The sequence below is a fragment of the Aethalodelphis obliquidens genome, unplaced genomic scaffold (assembly GCF_003676395.1).
Source record: "Aethalodelphis obliquidens isolate GAN/ISIS:26980383/991018 unplaced genomic scaffold, ASM367639v1 scaffold24, whole genome shotgun sequence".
Classification (NCBI taxonomy): Eukaryota; Metazoa; Chordata; class Mammalia; order Artiodactyla; family Delphinidae; genus Aethalodelphis; species Aethalodelphis obliquidens.
Genome location: NW_020837968.1, coordinates 15,287,458 through 15,304,052, shown reverse-complemented (window position 1 = coordinate 15,304,052; position 16,595 = coordinate 15,287,458).

Below are 16,595 nucleotides of genomic sequence, written 5' to 3'. Positions count from 1 at the left end.
TAATTAACTAAACATTTAACTTTAGAAGTTAGACAAAGAATAAACTCAAATAAAAGAAATAAGAAATCAATACTCTAAATATTGAAATATAAAATAAACACAAAATGGAGATTTACAAACCAAAAACTAGTTTGTTCTAAATACTAAGAGTATGATGATTCTGCAGCAAAATTGATTAAGAAATAGAGAACATACAGCTAAATAATATTAGGAATGAATAAGTGGGACACACAAATTCATCGTTAGAAAGGAGAATAGTGGTTGCCAGGGGCTGGAGAGAGGGGAACTGGGAGTGATCATTGAATGGGTATGGAGTTGCAGTTGTATAAGATGAAAGTAGTTTTTGAGATGGATACTAGTGATGATAGCACAGCAGTGTGAATGGACTTAATTACCACTGAACTATACGCTTTAAAATGATCAAGATGGTAAATTTCATGTTATGGGTATTTGACCACAGTTTAAAAAAATTAAATATGCTGATGTAAAAAATATATAAAAACACGGACTAGATACACACTCATGATAGTGATTACCTCTAGGGAGGCTGGGAGGGGAATGTGATTAGGAATGGAAATATAGGTAACTGCAGCCATACCTGTAATGTTTATTTCAACAATAAAGAAACAAATAAATAGCTGAATAAAAAGAAGTGAAAAAAGAAAAGGAGGAACACATCTCCAAATGGAGTAGAAATTAAATAATAAAATATGAACAACCTTATGTCAATATATTTGAAAACTTAGATAATTCCTTGAAAAAGAGTGATTCATCAAAGTGCTCAATAAAATAACTGAAAACCTTAATGGCACTATAACCACCAAATAAATGTAATTGATAATCAAAACCTACCCACAAAAAAATACCAAGCCCAGACAGTTTATAAGCATCTTTTACTAACATCTAAGGAATAGCCACTTCCAAATCTTGAATAAACTTTTTTTCAGAATATAGAAAAATAAGGAAGAGTTCTAAAATAATTTTATATGACTATTATAACTTTGATACTGAAAACAAACAAAGGCAGTAGGGGAGAAGACATTGACAAAGTTATCTCACTTAAGATTATGCATCTTAAATAATATTTGCAAACCTAATCTGAAAATGTATACCTATACCATGTTCAGGATGGCAAAGTTGATTTCATATTAGAAAATCAATCATTATCATCCACCACAGTTAAAGATTAAAGAGAAAATTCTAAAATGATTTCAGAAGATTCAGAAAAGTACTTAAATAGTTACTTTTTATGGTTAGAACTCTGAAAATTTTTACTTTTTAAGAAAAATAATATGCGATAATTTTGATATTTTCTCTACAAGAAAAAGCATAATACATTAAATATTAAGCTACAGAAAATATATTAAAAACTGGTATAGAAAAAAGTAAAGCAGAAAGAAATTTCTGCAAATGCATTACATGTAGAATGTTGCTACATGTATTATAACTGCCAATTAAAATATATTTTGTTTGATTAAATCACTATGAATTGGTAATAAAATAAACACATAAATCTAGTTCATAAAATTAGTATTTGGCATTTAAAATCTTATTGAAATTCATATTTTAACAAGAAAATTATAATCAACAGAAACATATCTAATTAAATATTTTTTTAAGTTTTATTTTATATTGGAGTATAGTTGATTTACAATGTTGTATTAGTTTCAGGTGTACAGCAAAGTGATTCAGTTATACATATGCATGCTTCGATTCTTTTTCAGACTCTTTTCCCATATAGTTTATTACACAATATTGAGTAGAGTTCCCTGTGTTATACAGTAAGTCCTTGTTGATTATCTATTTTATATATAGTAGTATATTATATATAAAACTCCTAACATAAATAGCCATTCATGACTTAAAACAACAAAAACAACTTTTTAACAAACAAGAATAGATTATTACTTAATCTGATAAAAGGCATTTATTTAAAAACTTCAGGAAATATTATCCTTAATGGAGAAATGTTAAAGACATTCCTTCTAAATATAATCAGGAACATGGTATGAATTTTCAATAGCATCATTTCTAGCTAACATTGTTTAGGAGGTCCTAGCCAGAGCCATAAGACAAGCAGATATGTAAACATTCATAGACAAAAAAATAATTAAAAGGGAAAAAGATTGACTAGGAAGGAAAAACGTGCATATTGAGTATATAATTGTTTACATAGAAAATCTAAAGATCTTTCTAGTGCAGTACTAGAATTAATAAGAGAATTTAGTAAATTGCACAACATAAAATTAATATACCAAAATAAATTGCATTATATAAATGAAACTAAGCATTAGAAATTTATAAGTGCAAGAATATATGGCACGTAAAAATCAAGAAATACATAGTCATATGTTTATGGAAAAATAGAAAATATGTTTGAAAGATGTTAACGGAAAAAAAAGGAGAGGTATGTGAAATTTGTATAAGGGGAAAAAACAATATTGTATTAATAATTCCTGCCAAAGTGATCTATAAATTCAAACAAATTTCAGTAAAAATCTCAGTAAGTTTCTCCATGGAACCAGATAGGCTGGTACCAAAATTTTTAATGAAGAAAATCAGGGTCAGGAAAATCCAGGACAATTTTGAAGGAAAAAATAAAATCATGGTGGACACCTACTCTACCTGGTACCACGGTAGTTATAGAACCATTAATTAAGCCAATGTGCATTGGCATAGAAATAGACATACTGACCAACTGAACTAAATAAGGGGCATAGAAATACATCCATATTTAGACAGAAACTTAATACTTGACAGAGGTGAAATTGCAGGATAAGGAAAATGTGAATTATTCAATAAATTAGATTTCTTTTTTAATCAAGTGATTGAAATGTAAATCCAAGCTCCGTCCACAAACACCTGTGCTACCTTTACCATACACAGTTCATTTCACTGGGGCTCACGAAATGAGGAGATTTATAGAACATCAGTGGGGTAAATACTTGGATAGATAACTTGTAACTGTGCAAAGTGGGCAGTGAGAGCTGTCTGCAAAGAGGGAGGCAGTATGGGGGTGCCTTGTCTATAGACAATAGTTCAGCATAATGCAGATGGTCAGTACAAACTGATCAGCATTAGTAGGTGGAACACAAATGATTAGCCATCTCATTTGTAGGTCTTTGTTTCCCACTTCTTTTCTATTAATATGTAACTGATATAGAACATTATATTTGTTTCAGGTCTAAAACAATGACTTGATGTATGTATATATTGCAAAATGATCAGCAAAGTATAGTTAATATCTATCACCATACATAGTTAAAATCTTTTTTTTCCCTTGTGATGAGAATTTTTAAGATTTATTCTCTTAGCAACTCATAGGTCTTTTCTACTTTTAGAATCCCATGTTTTTAAAAGGATAGATCAAGATTATTTTTAAATGTTTTAGCTACTTATCTGTAGGAAGGAATGCCTGAACCACATGTTTTTTCAACGTTTTTTTCTTCCAATTCTGGAATTTTAATTTATCTCTGCATAGTACCTAACCATTTTTACTATCTAACCCAAAGTTGTTTACAAATACAGTCACCTGGGATTGTACCCATCCACACTCATCTACAAATCTTAGACTAGCAGAAAGATTGTGTGTGAGATTAGCAGCAACTGTTACTGCACGAATGGAAAAAAAAAAAGGTTCATCTTTGTTTATATTTTATCTTTGCTGTGGACATTGGTTAAAGAATAGGACAGAGGAGGGAGAGGTTTCTAGAGGCAGATCTAGGAGCTGGTTCATTCCAGTCCACAAGGAAACATGGCCCATGGTCATAAAGACCTCCCCTGGTGACTCACAGTGCCCTAAAATGAGATTTGTTTATTCTGGGGCACATTTTATCATTTTAGCCTCAGGGTTATTCAAGCTTCTAAAAGCTTATAGGTAGTAAGTGGTTTGGGGTGCCAGGAAAAGTAATTGGATTAATGTACTTCTATCTCAGATTACTGGCAAGTAAACCTGTGGTATGTGGGCTTTTAAGGTTATTCTGAGTGTGGCATAACACAAACAGCTGCTTCTGTGACTTTATTATGCTCCTACATCAGACCCACCCATCCAGACCCTGCCTCATCTTGTCACACCCAGATGTACCATTTAAAGACCCTGTACTGTGCTGCCCATCCTTTTACTTTTCCTGGTTACTGGCTTCTGCTTTCAGCCTCCCAATTCTTCCCAGGGTTCTTGCTCAATGAAACAAAACAAAACAAAAATCTTTCCAATTACATGAAAACTTTATCATTTGCAATTTTGCTCAGTAGAAACATGTAATAATTCAATAATGATTTGACATCAGGGAATATCTGCAGCTCTGTGTAAAGAGATGTTAAGAAGAAGAAAACATAGAGTAAGACATCAGACGACACATTTAACCAACTCAAGAAAAGGAAAGATTTTATCAACTTACAGTCAAAATGTTGTTTATTGTCAACAATCTTCGATTAATTAGAACTGGAAAAGAGTTTTGTGGTATAAAGAATATTGGAGTCAGATGACTGAGGTTCAAAGCCTTGTTCTACCACTTACATTCTGTGTGATGCTGGGAAACCTAACATTTGAGGCTGTCAGCTGCTTCGCGGCATTGTAATCAAATAAGTAAACAAGAAAATGCTTTGTATATTAATAAACATTCTATAAGTGTAAGGGTTTTTTTTTAATTCATTGATTCAGGCCTTACTTCATCACAACCAACTTTAATTACTGAATGAACTAGTATTACACTTATAATTCTTTTAAAATCTACCAAAATTTAGAATTTTATAAATTCAAAATAGCTTTCCCTCAGTTAATTCCCATCCATGAAGATGTGCCTATAACACGTAAAATATCTCTTGCAAACTGTCTGTGCTAAGGGTAATGGTCCTCCTTCCTCAATGTTTAGTTTACATCCTGACTTTTAGCAGTGGATAAGGCTGTGAATGCATAAATAATTATTCCTGTGAATTTTTTTGTCAAATTATGTCATTTCAATATTATTTTGTGAATTTTAAAAACAGATGTAGCTAGACTTTCATATGTGGAAGCGAGCATTGTGAATCCAGGTTGATATTTGGGTGCAAATTTTACTTGACCTGGGTTCTGATAAATATATTGATATAGATTTACTGTCCCCTTCTCCTTGGTGACAATTTTTATGACAGAAGGTACTGCTTTGATCTTTACTGTGCATTCAGTCAACTTCTCAGAACCTTCCAACTGACTCTCCTAGGGCAGTCAGTTATTCTAAGAGACTCTTGCCACTGTAACTTGATGGGCAAAAATTCTTTCTAATAATATTTTCTTTACTTTCACTGGAGGCATATTCTAATTCATTCTAAAAGTTTGGAAAGTCTTTAAAAAGAAAAAAGAAAAAAATATATGACTCCTTAATGCTATACCCAGAGATAAATAACTATTTTTTTTAATTTATCTTTCTAAAATTTTCTATGCCATCATATAAAGTTTAATACAATTTATTGCAATGTTATGGTTTTTCTTATTACAAAAGTAATGTGAAATTATTGCAGAAAAACAGAAAAACATTCAAGTGAAAAAAAAGAAAATAACCCACAATCTGATACCCAGAGATAAGGGCTATTTAATCTTGCTGTATATCCTTCCAATCTTTTTTTAAGGTTATATATACCTTTTATTAGAATTTAAATTTTACCACTTTTCTTATTATAAAAGAAATCTAAATTCAATGTAAAAAATTAGAAAATAGGAAAAGGACTAAAAAATACCCATAATGTTTTCACACAAAGGTAAGTACTGTAATAATGACATATATTCTTCTAGGGCTTATATTAGGTCTTTCTTATGCCCATGTATGATTTTATTTTTTCTACAAAAATAGGACAATACCAATCATACTGATTTGCCCTCTACTTTTTTTAACTCAGTAATGTATAGTGACTGTGTTCCTATGTCTTTAAGTATTTTTCTAAACATAAATATTAATGACTCACAGTATTGTATTGAATTTATCTACCCTGAATTATTGAACCAGTTTCTTGGTTGGGGATGTTTAGAATGTCTCCAATTTCTCACTACTATAAACTATGCTACAGTGAACATTGTTCAACTATTTTTTGTAGCATCTTTTAGTATTTTCTGAGGATGGATGCCTAAAAATGGAATTTGGAAGGTTTATGGTCCATTTTGATGAATTGTCTTTAAGAATCTTTTCATAATTTATACTCCCAATAGCAGAGTGCCTTTTCCCTGCATCTTTGCCAAAATTGGCCATTATATCTTCTTATTTTATTTTTTCACCTTTGAGTATTGAATTGGCAAATGCTTATATTCTCCTTTTCATTTAATTTACATTCCTTTTGATTATGTTTTCTTTTAAATCACATGCTTACCAGTAGACCACTGAATCTGTGGGAAATTATCTTGATAGTAAAAACAATGGAAGAAGAGACATTCTTGAATCCTGAACTTGCAGTTGTATGAAGGAGCCAGTGACTGTTGCATTAAATGTTCATTAATTCATACATTCATTTATTTTCCTTTATTATCATTTGACAAATATTTACTGTGTTAAGACTTCTTCTAAGAGCTGAGAGTATAGAGGTGAACAATATTGATAGTGTCCCCTCTCTCGGAGATTTTTATAGTCTAGTATACAAAACAGACATTAAACAAATAATAATTAGAAGTGACCCAAGAATTATAAAAAAAGAAGTTAAAAGTAATTATCCTAAGACAACTATATTTAGGCTGACCTAGTCTGTTCAATAAGATGTAGTTCATTGAAAGTCCCCTACTTACTACAGTGTTTCTCTTACAATTGGGTAGTAGGAGGATATGGTAAACAGAAGGTGCATACAAAAAGTAACTGATTTTATTTGGAGAAGTCTTAGGAAATGTAGATATTATATTCTCATTTCACCAGGTGATACTTTAATCAGTTCCTGATGGATAATTATATATTTTGTCTTAAAAAAAATTGTAAAAGGGCTTCCCACACTCCTTGGGGGAAATATACATCCTTACTGCTCTTGATGTTCCTTGACACCCTGTAATCAAAGGCTGTGACTCTAGATAACGAAAGTATCCAGGTGATCCAGTCAGTGATCCAGTCAAACAAGTGTGATGTCAAGAGGAGGAAACAAGGGCTGCTTTGACTGAACGTCTCATTTTGGAAGCTGGCTTTGGTATCAGATCATAGTCCCTGTTAAGGAAAGGGCCAAAGGCTTATCAAGACCCAGCTTCCTGGAACTTTCTTTTTTCTTTTCTTTTCAGTTTAAAAATATATTGTATATAACAAAGAATAGCAAAACTAAAAATTTATACACTTTAAATAATAATATTAAAATCACCGCCTGTGTAACCGCCATTCAGGTTAAGAAAACATTGACAGTAGTTTAAAAAGCTCACTCTGTGACCCTCCCAGGTGGCTTTCTCCCATCCCCGTCCCAACAAATAACAGGTGTTCTGGCTTTTTACATAATTATTTCTTTGCTTTTTTTTTTTTTTTAATGCTTTTACTGCCTATATCTGCCTCCTTCATAAATATTATTTACACTCTTACTTATAATAATGATATGAATAGAATCACACTAAATGTCTTCTTTTATTCCTTGTTTCTTTCATTTAATATTATATTTATGATTTATCCATGTTTATGAATATAGCTATAGTTTGGTCTTTAAAAAATGAATATACCACAAATTACCTAACCATTCTTTTATTGATTTACATTTGGGATGTTTATAGTTTTTGGCAATTACCAACAATGATGTTATGAACATTCTTGCTAGGAATGGAATTGCTGGTAGCCAGGAACATACATGTATAAATTTACTAAATAATTTCAAGTTGTTTTCCAAAATGGATAAAGCAATTCATAGTCTCACCAGTGGCAGATGAGTGTTCCTAGCTATACCAAGGCTTGGTATTGTCAGATATTTACATTTTTGAAAATCTGGAGGGTATGCCACAGCCTGTATTTGTGGATTTAGTTTGCATTTTTCTGACTATAATGATGTTAAGCCTTTCTTTGTATATTTACTCATCATTAAAGTGTCCTTTGTGAAATATTGATTCAGTTCTTCTGCCTACCTTTCTGTCCATTTGCTTGTCTTATTGATTCAGAGCTCTTTATATATTTTGAATAGTAGCCTTTTTTTTGTGGATATATTTTTAGAACAATTTTCTGCTCTATAGCTTGTATTTTCACTCTTGTAATATCTCTTGATTAACAGAAGTTCTTAAATTCACAGTAATGTTTATAATTATTTTGTGTAGTTTATGTTTCTTACATCTAGTTTAAAATATTTTCCCTACTGTGAATTATGCAAATATTATCCTATATTATATTCTAAAATTTTCATACTTTGTCTTTTATGACTATATTCCACCCAGATTTGATATTTTTGTATAGTGTGTTTTCGAAGTAGATACCCTGTTGTCCCAACACCATTTGTTAAAAGTCCATCCTTATAATAATTATCCTGTTATAATATCTGTCATAAAGCAAGGGTCAAGGTACACTCAATTTATTTCTGACTAATTCTTTATGATCCATTGTTCTACGTGTATGTTTTTGTGCTAGAGATACAGAATCTTAATAATGATACCTTAACATGTCTTGGTATCTGGTAAGACAAGGGCTCACACCATATTCTTCTTCTTTAAACTGTCTTGGTAATTCTCAGCCCTTTATATTTTCATATCAATTTTAAGTTAGTTTCACAAGGTACTCAAAGACTATAGGTGGCATTTCAGTTGAGACTCTCATATGCTTAGGAGAAAATTAACATCTCTACAATATTCATTTTAAACTCATGAATTCAATCCTATCCTGGATAAGATTGGAATTACCTGGTCCTTGAATATTTTATAGAATTCCTTCATGAAGCTACGTGGGCCAGGAGTTTGTGGAAAAAATTTTTTTAAGTGATTTTATTTCTTTAATAGTTTTAAGAGCTTTAGACTTTCTATTTGTCAATTTAATTTTCTTGTGTGTTATTAATTTGTGCATTTTATCTAAATTTTCAAATTAACACTATCCTTTATTCATACTATCCTTTATTGTCTCTTTAATTCCTTAAAGCACTTTTTGTTCTTAATATCTATTGTGCTTACCCTATTGAATACATTTTGCTAAAGGTTTGTCACTTTTATTAATCTTTTCAAAGAACCAACTCTTGGTTAGTATTAGCTACCAAGCTCTCAGTTTTATCTATGCTTTCTATTTGGTTTATTTGAACTCTTATTAAAAATGTTCTTCCATCTGCTATGTTTGGAGTTGCATTGCTATTTTTTTTTTCAGAACTTCAGATGGTTTCTTTACTCATTAATTTTTAGTCTTTATTTTCTAATATGTAACTTAAGGTTATAGTTTTTTCTAAGAACTGCTTTACTTGCCTTTCATAAGTTTGCTATGTAGTATTTTTAAATATCATACAAAATATTTTAATGTTCTGTTATGATTTCATATTTTGCTACAGATATTTTAATCTATGTATTCTATCATTTACTTATATGATTGTGGATTTTTCTAGTAGTCCTTGACAGTTTTAGTTTTTCTTTACATATTTTCAGGCTATGCTTTGAGCCATACACAAAGTTTTAATTTTATATCTACCCACTGAACCAAAACATTCATGTTTCAAAATGACCTCCTTTATCTGTAGTTTGCTCTTTGACTTAAAGTCTATTTTAATAAATAAAGTCATATCATCTTTCCTTTGGTTAGAATTTGCATGATAATCTTTTTTCATACTTTTACTTTCAACTTGACCAGTTAAGCAGGAAGTATTTACTCCCAATCAATAAACCTCCACTCACTAAGCAACAGGATGGAGAAAGCTTAGAATTGACTTGTCACTACCTTTATAATCATATTTTTAGGCATATGAGAAAATTAAAAATAATAAAACACATATCTGTCAACTACCAGTCAGATACCTAGCTCTAACAAATCTTAACTTTTTAGTTATATGAGCTTTATTTATTTTGTTTCATCATAAACTTTTTATTAAAGTAAAATATATATCTATAGCAAAGTATGAAATCATTAGCATAGAGCTGGATGAAATTTCACAAAGTACATACAACACTCATCGAGGCCTTAGATGTTCAGATCTCCCTTCAAGAAAAGACTTTCTGACTAGTTGTAAGCCATATGGTTAGCTGGCTGCCTCCAGACATACCTTCAGGATCTGTTTCAGTTTTCGAGCCAAGGTCACTTCTTTGGAGTGACCCTCAGTCAAGGATAGAGCAAAGCAGTGGCAGCTGAGGCCATGCTCTTCTCAGGGCAGCCATAAGCCAACAAGTTAACAAGACAGATATTCAACTCTATGCAGGACTCCCTCAGTGAGCAAGCTTTGCTCCAGAGCTCCTCTTTGGGGTGACACAGACTTTGTCAGGACAGCACTGCAGTCTGGCAGCTTCCCCTGCCCGAGCCCGTTCCCTTCCTTTTCCTTTCATAGGTGATATCCTCCTATTCCCCAATAGACCTCACTCCTATTTGCATCTGAGAAACTCCTTCCCTGAGAACCCGACTGGCACTGTTGGTACTAGAAATTCTCTGAGAAAGTGGGTAGTAAGATGGAGTTTGGAGACAGGAACATTCACAAAGAGGACCCCACCCTGGGTGGCAGGTAGGACACAGATGGGCTGGGGCAATTTGGTGGTCTGGCTGTTAAACTTTCACTGATGGTATCTGGGGAGAAGGGGCTGGCAAAATTATATACACTGGCTGGTGCAATGATTTTAAGCATTTGAATGTACAGACGTGTTGGTGGTGTTTATAAAATGAAATAATATAAATTTTAAATATTAATTTGTAAAATATACCTATAAATATATATTTATTATAAGGATAATGATATTGGAAGACTGTTACTAAGTTGCCTGTGTGCCCTGCATGTGGATAAGGAGACAGTGAAGACACTTAACAATAGAAACAACTGAAAAACTAAATGTGAGAATCAGAGAGTGTCTTGGGCAGCTTACAAAAGTTCTTCCTCTCATGCGGTGGTGAGCAGAGCGTGAGATCAAATCCAGTATTTAATAATCAGAGTAACTGAAATTCAAAGACTGTTGGATGCTCATCAAAGATAGGTCTGTTATAAGAGAGGCTATATGTATGTGTATAACTGATTCACTTTGCTGTACACCTGAAACTAACACAACATTGTAAATCAACTCTACTCCAATAAATTTTTTTTAAAAATGATAACTCTGAAAAAAAAATGATAACTCTGTTGAGACAAAGTTCATGTGCTGGTTGGGAAAACCTAAATCCCTGACCTATGGGCAGGGGTCATAGGGGTGATGCCCCTGAAGACTCCATAGACTTTGAACATTTTGAGCCTATGGAAGTGGGTGCTCCCCTTCTCAATAGGCAAATATTTCCCCATGTTGGGAGAAAATAAGAGGTCTTTTCCTCTAAAAGCCAAAAAAAGAAAAGAAAAGAAAAGAAAGAAAAACAAAGTGCCTCCTTTAGAAACTACCATATGCTGTCCTGGCCTCCAGGCCAATGAACAGGGTTGTCACAGCATAACAGAGTTGGGAACATGCTAGTCATGATAAAGGAAGAAAGAGCTTTTATCCTGGAGGAGCTATAAAAAGAATAGTGAATATTGTTGGGGGCCCAAATGTCCCAGTTTACCCAAGGCTGAGGAGTTTCCTGGGATGCAGGATTTTCTGTGCTAAAACCAGGACATTCCCAGGCAAAGCAGAATGGTTGATCACCGTGGTACTTGCAAGGACCAAGTCAGTCCATATGGAAGTAGATTTTAAGGGTACTTGAGTAAGAAGCCAGAAATCAGGATGGAACAAGAGAAAGCTTACTAGGGATTAGTGTCAGGCTTAAATATTGTAAGATGGCAGTCACTGTTTAACTTGATAGTCTGGCCCTTGAAGAATGTGAATGGGTCCTGGAAAATGACTGTATCAACCATCATAGGCTCAATCTGTAGTTGCCCTGATTACAACTACTGTGCTAGATGCAGTCTCGTTTCTAGAACAGATTAATCTGGCCAAGGTATATGATAGGCATCCATTGATTTGGCAAATGTGTTATTTTCTACCTTAATAATGAAAGGCTCTCAGAAATAGTTTGCATTCATGCAGAACATAAAACAATATATATATTTACAGTTTTTCCCTATGGTAATAGTTTTGTTAACTCTTCTGTGGTAATATCATCTGAAGAGTTCTGGATCATCTGGACATCCTGCAGAACCTCACACTGAGGATGAAGATGGCTGATACCCTGGAGGTCATGCATTCCAGACACAGGCACTACAGAGGGTGGAAGATAAATGCTGTAATAATTCATGGAACTGCCACTTCAATAAAGTATTTGGGTGGGGTGTTCTGCTGGCCAGGGGCATGCTGAATCATTCTGTCTAAAGCCAAAGAGAAACAGTTGCATCTTGTATGTCCTTTTACAAAGAGGAATGCATAATTCCTGGTGGGTCTTTTTGGCTTCTGGGAGCAACACATTAGATACCTAGGAATTTTTATTTTTGAATTTTATTTATTTATTTTTTATATAGCAGGTTCTTATTAGTTATCTATTTTATACATATTCATGTATATATGTCAATCCCAATCTCCCAATTCATCCCACCACCACCACAGCCCCCCACCACTTTCCCCCCTTGGAGTGCATAGGTTTCTTCTGTACATCTGCATCTCTATTTCTGCCCTGCAAACCAGTTCATCTGTACCATTTTTCTAGGTTCCACATATATGTGTTAATATATGATATTTGTATTTCTCTTTCTGACTTCACTCTGTATGACAGACTCTAGGTTCATGCACCTCACTACAAAAAACTCAATTTCATTATTTTTTATGGCTGAGTAATATTCCATTGTATATATGTGCCACATCTTCTTTATACATTCATCGGTCGATGGACACTTAGGTTGTTCCATGTCCTGGCTATTGTAAATAAAGCTGCAATGAACATTGTGCTACATGAATCTTTTTGAATATGGTCTTCTCAGGGTATATTCCCAGTAGTGGGATTGCTGAGTCATATGGTAATTTTATTTTTAGTTTTTTAAGGAACCTCCATACTGTTCTCCATAGTGGCTGTATCAATTTACATTCCCATCAACAGTGCAAGAGGGTTCCCTTTTCTCCACACCCTCTCCAGCATTTATTGTTTGTAGATTTTTTGATGATGCCAATTCTAATCCATGTGAGATGATACCTCATTGTAGTTTTGATTTCCATTTCTCTAAAAATTAGTGATGTTGAACAGCTTTTTATGTCTCTTGGCCATCTGTATGTCTTATTTGGAGAAATGTCTGTTTAGGTCTTCTGTTCATTTTTTGATTGGGTTATTTGTTTTTTTAATATTGAGCTGCATGAGCTGTTTATATATTTTGGAGATTAATCCTTTGTCCGTTGATTAATTTGCAAATATTTTCTCCCATTCTGAGGGTTGTCTTTTCAGCTTGTTTATGCTTTCCTTTGCTGTACAAAAGGTTTTAAGTTTCATTAGGTCCGATTTGTTTATTTTTGTTTTTATTTCCATTACTCTAGGAAGTGGATGAAAAAAATCTTGCTGTGATTTATGTCAAACAGTGTTCTTCCCATGTTTTCCTCTAACAGTTTTATAGTGTCTGGTCTTACATTTAGGTCTTTAATCCATTTTGAGTTTATTTTTGTGGATGGTGTTAAGGAGTGTTCTAATTTCATTCTTTTACATGTAGCTGTGCAGTTTTCCCAGCACCACTTGTTGAAGAGACAGTCTTTTCTCCATTGTATATCCTTGCCTCCTTTGTCATAGATTAGTTGACCATAGGTGTGTGGGTTTATTTCTGGGCTTTCTATCTTGTTCCATTCATCTATGTTTCTGTTTTTGTGCCAGTACCATATTGTCCTGATTACTGTAGCTTTATAGTATAGTCAGAAGTCAGGGAGTCTGATTTCTCCAGCTCCATTTTTCCCCCTCAAGACTTCTTTGGCTATTCAGGGTCTTTTGTGTTTCCATACAAATTTTAAGATTTCTTTGTTCTAGTTCCATAAAAAATGCCATTGGTAATTTGATAGGGATTGCATTGAATCTGTAGATTGCTTTGGGTAGTATAGTCATTTTCACAATATTGATTCATCCAATCCAAGAACATGGTATATCTCTCCATCTGTTGGTATCATCTTTAATTTCTTTCATCAGTGTCTTATAGTTTTCTGCATACAGGTCTTTTGTCTCCCTAGGTAGGCTTATTCCTAGGTATTTTATTCTTTTTTGTTGCTATGGTAAATGGGAGTGTTTCCTTAATTTCTCTTTCAGATTTTTCATCATTAGTGTAGAGGAATGCAAGAGATTTCTGTGCATTAATTTTGTATCCTGCAACTTTACCAAATTCATTAATTATCTCTAGTAGTTTTCTGGTGGCATCTTTAGGATTCTCTATGATACTATAATATCATGTCATCTGCAAACAGTGACAGTTTTACTTCTTTTCTAATTAGTATTCCTATTATTTCTTTTTCTTCTCTGTTTGCCATGGCTACGACTTCCAAAACAATGTTGAATAATAGAGGTGGGAGTGGACATCCTTGTCTTGGTCCTGATCTTAGAGGAAATACTTTCAGTTTTTTACCATTGAGAATGATATTAGCTGTGTGCTTGTTGTATATGGCCTGTATTATGTTGAGGTAGTTTCCCTTTATGCCCACTTTCTGGAGAGTTTTTATCATAAATGGGTGTTGAATTTTTTTTTTTTTTTTTTTTTTTTTTTGCAGTACATGGGCCTCTCACTGTCGTGGCCTCTCCCATTGTGGAGCACAGGCTCCGGACGCACCATCTCAGCGGCCATGGCTCACGGACCCAGCCGCTCCACGGCATATGGGATCTTCCCGGACCAGGGCACAAACCTGCGTCCCCTGCATTGGCAGGCAGACTCTCAACTACTGTGCCACGAGGGAAGCCCATGGGTGTTGAATTTTGTCAAAAGTTTTTTCTGCATCTATTGAGATGATCATATGGTTTTTATTCTTCAGTTTGTTAATATGGTGTATCACATTGACTGATTTGCATATATTGAAGAATCTTTACATCCCTGGGATAAATCCCACTTGATCATGGTATATGATCCTTTTAATATGTTGTTGGATTCTGTTTGCTAGTATTTTGTTGAGGATTTTTGCATCTGTATTTATCAGTGATATTGGTCTGTAATTTTCTTTTTTTGTGATATCTTTGTCTGGTTTTGGTATCAGGGTGATGGTGGCCTCGTAGAATGAGTTTGGGAGTGTTCCTTCCTCTGCAAGTTTTTTGGAAGAGTTTGAGAGGGATGGGTGTTAGCTCTCCTCTAAATATTTGATAGAATTCACTTGTGACGCCATCTGGTCCTAGACTGTTGTTTGTTGGAAGATTTTTAATCACAGTTTCAATTTCATTACTTGTGATTGGTGGGTTCATATTCTCTATTTCTTCCTGGTTCAGTCTTGAAAGGTTATACCTTTCTAAGAATTTGTCCATTTCTTCCAACTGGTCCATTTTATTGGCATAGAGTTGCTTGTAGTAGTCTCTTATGATGCTTTGTATTTCTGCAGTGTCCCTTGTAACTTCACCTTTTTCATCTCTAATTTTATTGATTTGAGTCCTCTCCCTCTTTTTCTTGTTGAGTCTGGCTAAATGTTTATCAATTTTGTTTATCTTCTCAAAGAACCAGCTTTTAGTTTTATTTATATTTGCTACTGTTTTCTTTGCTTCTATTCCATTTATATCTGATCTGATCTTTATGATTTCTTTCCTTCTACTAACTCTGGGTTTTGTTTGTTCTTCTTTCTCTAGTTCCTTGAGGTGTAAGGTTAGATTGTTTATTTGAGATTTTTCTTGTTTCTTGAGGTAGGATTGTATTGTTATAAACTTCCCTCTTAGAACTGCTTTTGCTGCATCCCATAGGTTTTGGATTGTCGTGTTTTCATTGTCATTTGTCTCTAGGTATTTTTTGATTTCCACTTTGATTTTTTCAGTGATCTCTTGGTTATTTAGTAACGTATTGTTTAGCCTCCATGTCTTTGTGATTTTTACATTTTTTCCTTGTAATGGATTTCTAGTCTCATAGCGTTGTGGTTGGAAAAGATGCTTGATATAATTTCAATTTTCTTAAATTTACTGAGGCTTGATTTGTGATCCAAGATGTGATTTATCCTTGAGAATATTTCATGGGCACTTGAGAAGAAAATGTAATCTGCTGTTTTTGGAGGAAATGTCCTATAAATATCAATTAAATCTATCTGGCCCATTTCATCATTTAAAGCTTGTGTTTCCTTATTAATTTTCTGTCTGGATGATCTGTCCATTGGTATAGGTGAGGTGTTAAAGTTTCCCACTATTATTGTGTTACTGTCAATTTCCTCTTTTATAGCTGTTAGCATTTGCCTTATATATTGATGTGTTCCTATGTTGGGGGCATATATAATTTTAATTGTTATATCTTTTCTTGGATTAATTCCTTGATCATTATGTAGTGTCCTTCCTTGTCTCTTGTAAATTCTTTATTTTAAAGTCTACTTTATCTGATATGAGTAGTGCTACTTCAGCTTTCTTCTGATTTCCATTTGCATGGAATATCTTTTTCCATCCCCTCACTTTCAGTCTGTATGTGTCCCTAGGTCTGAAATGGGTCTCTTGTAT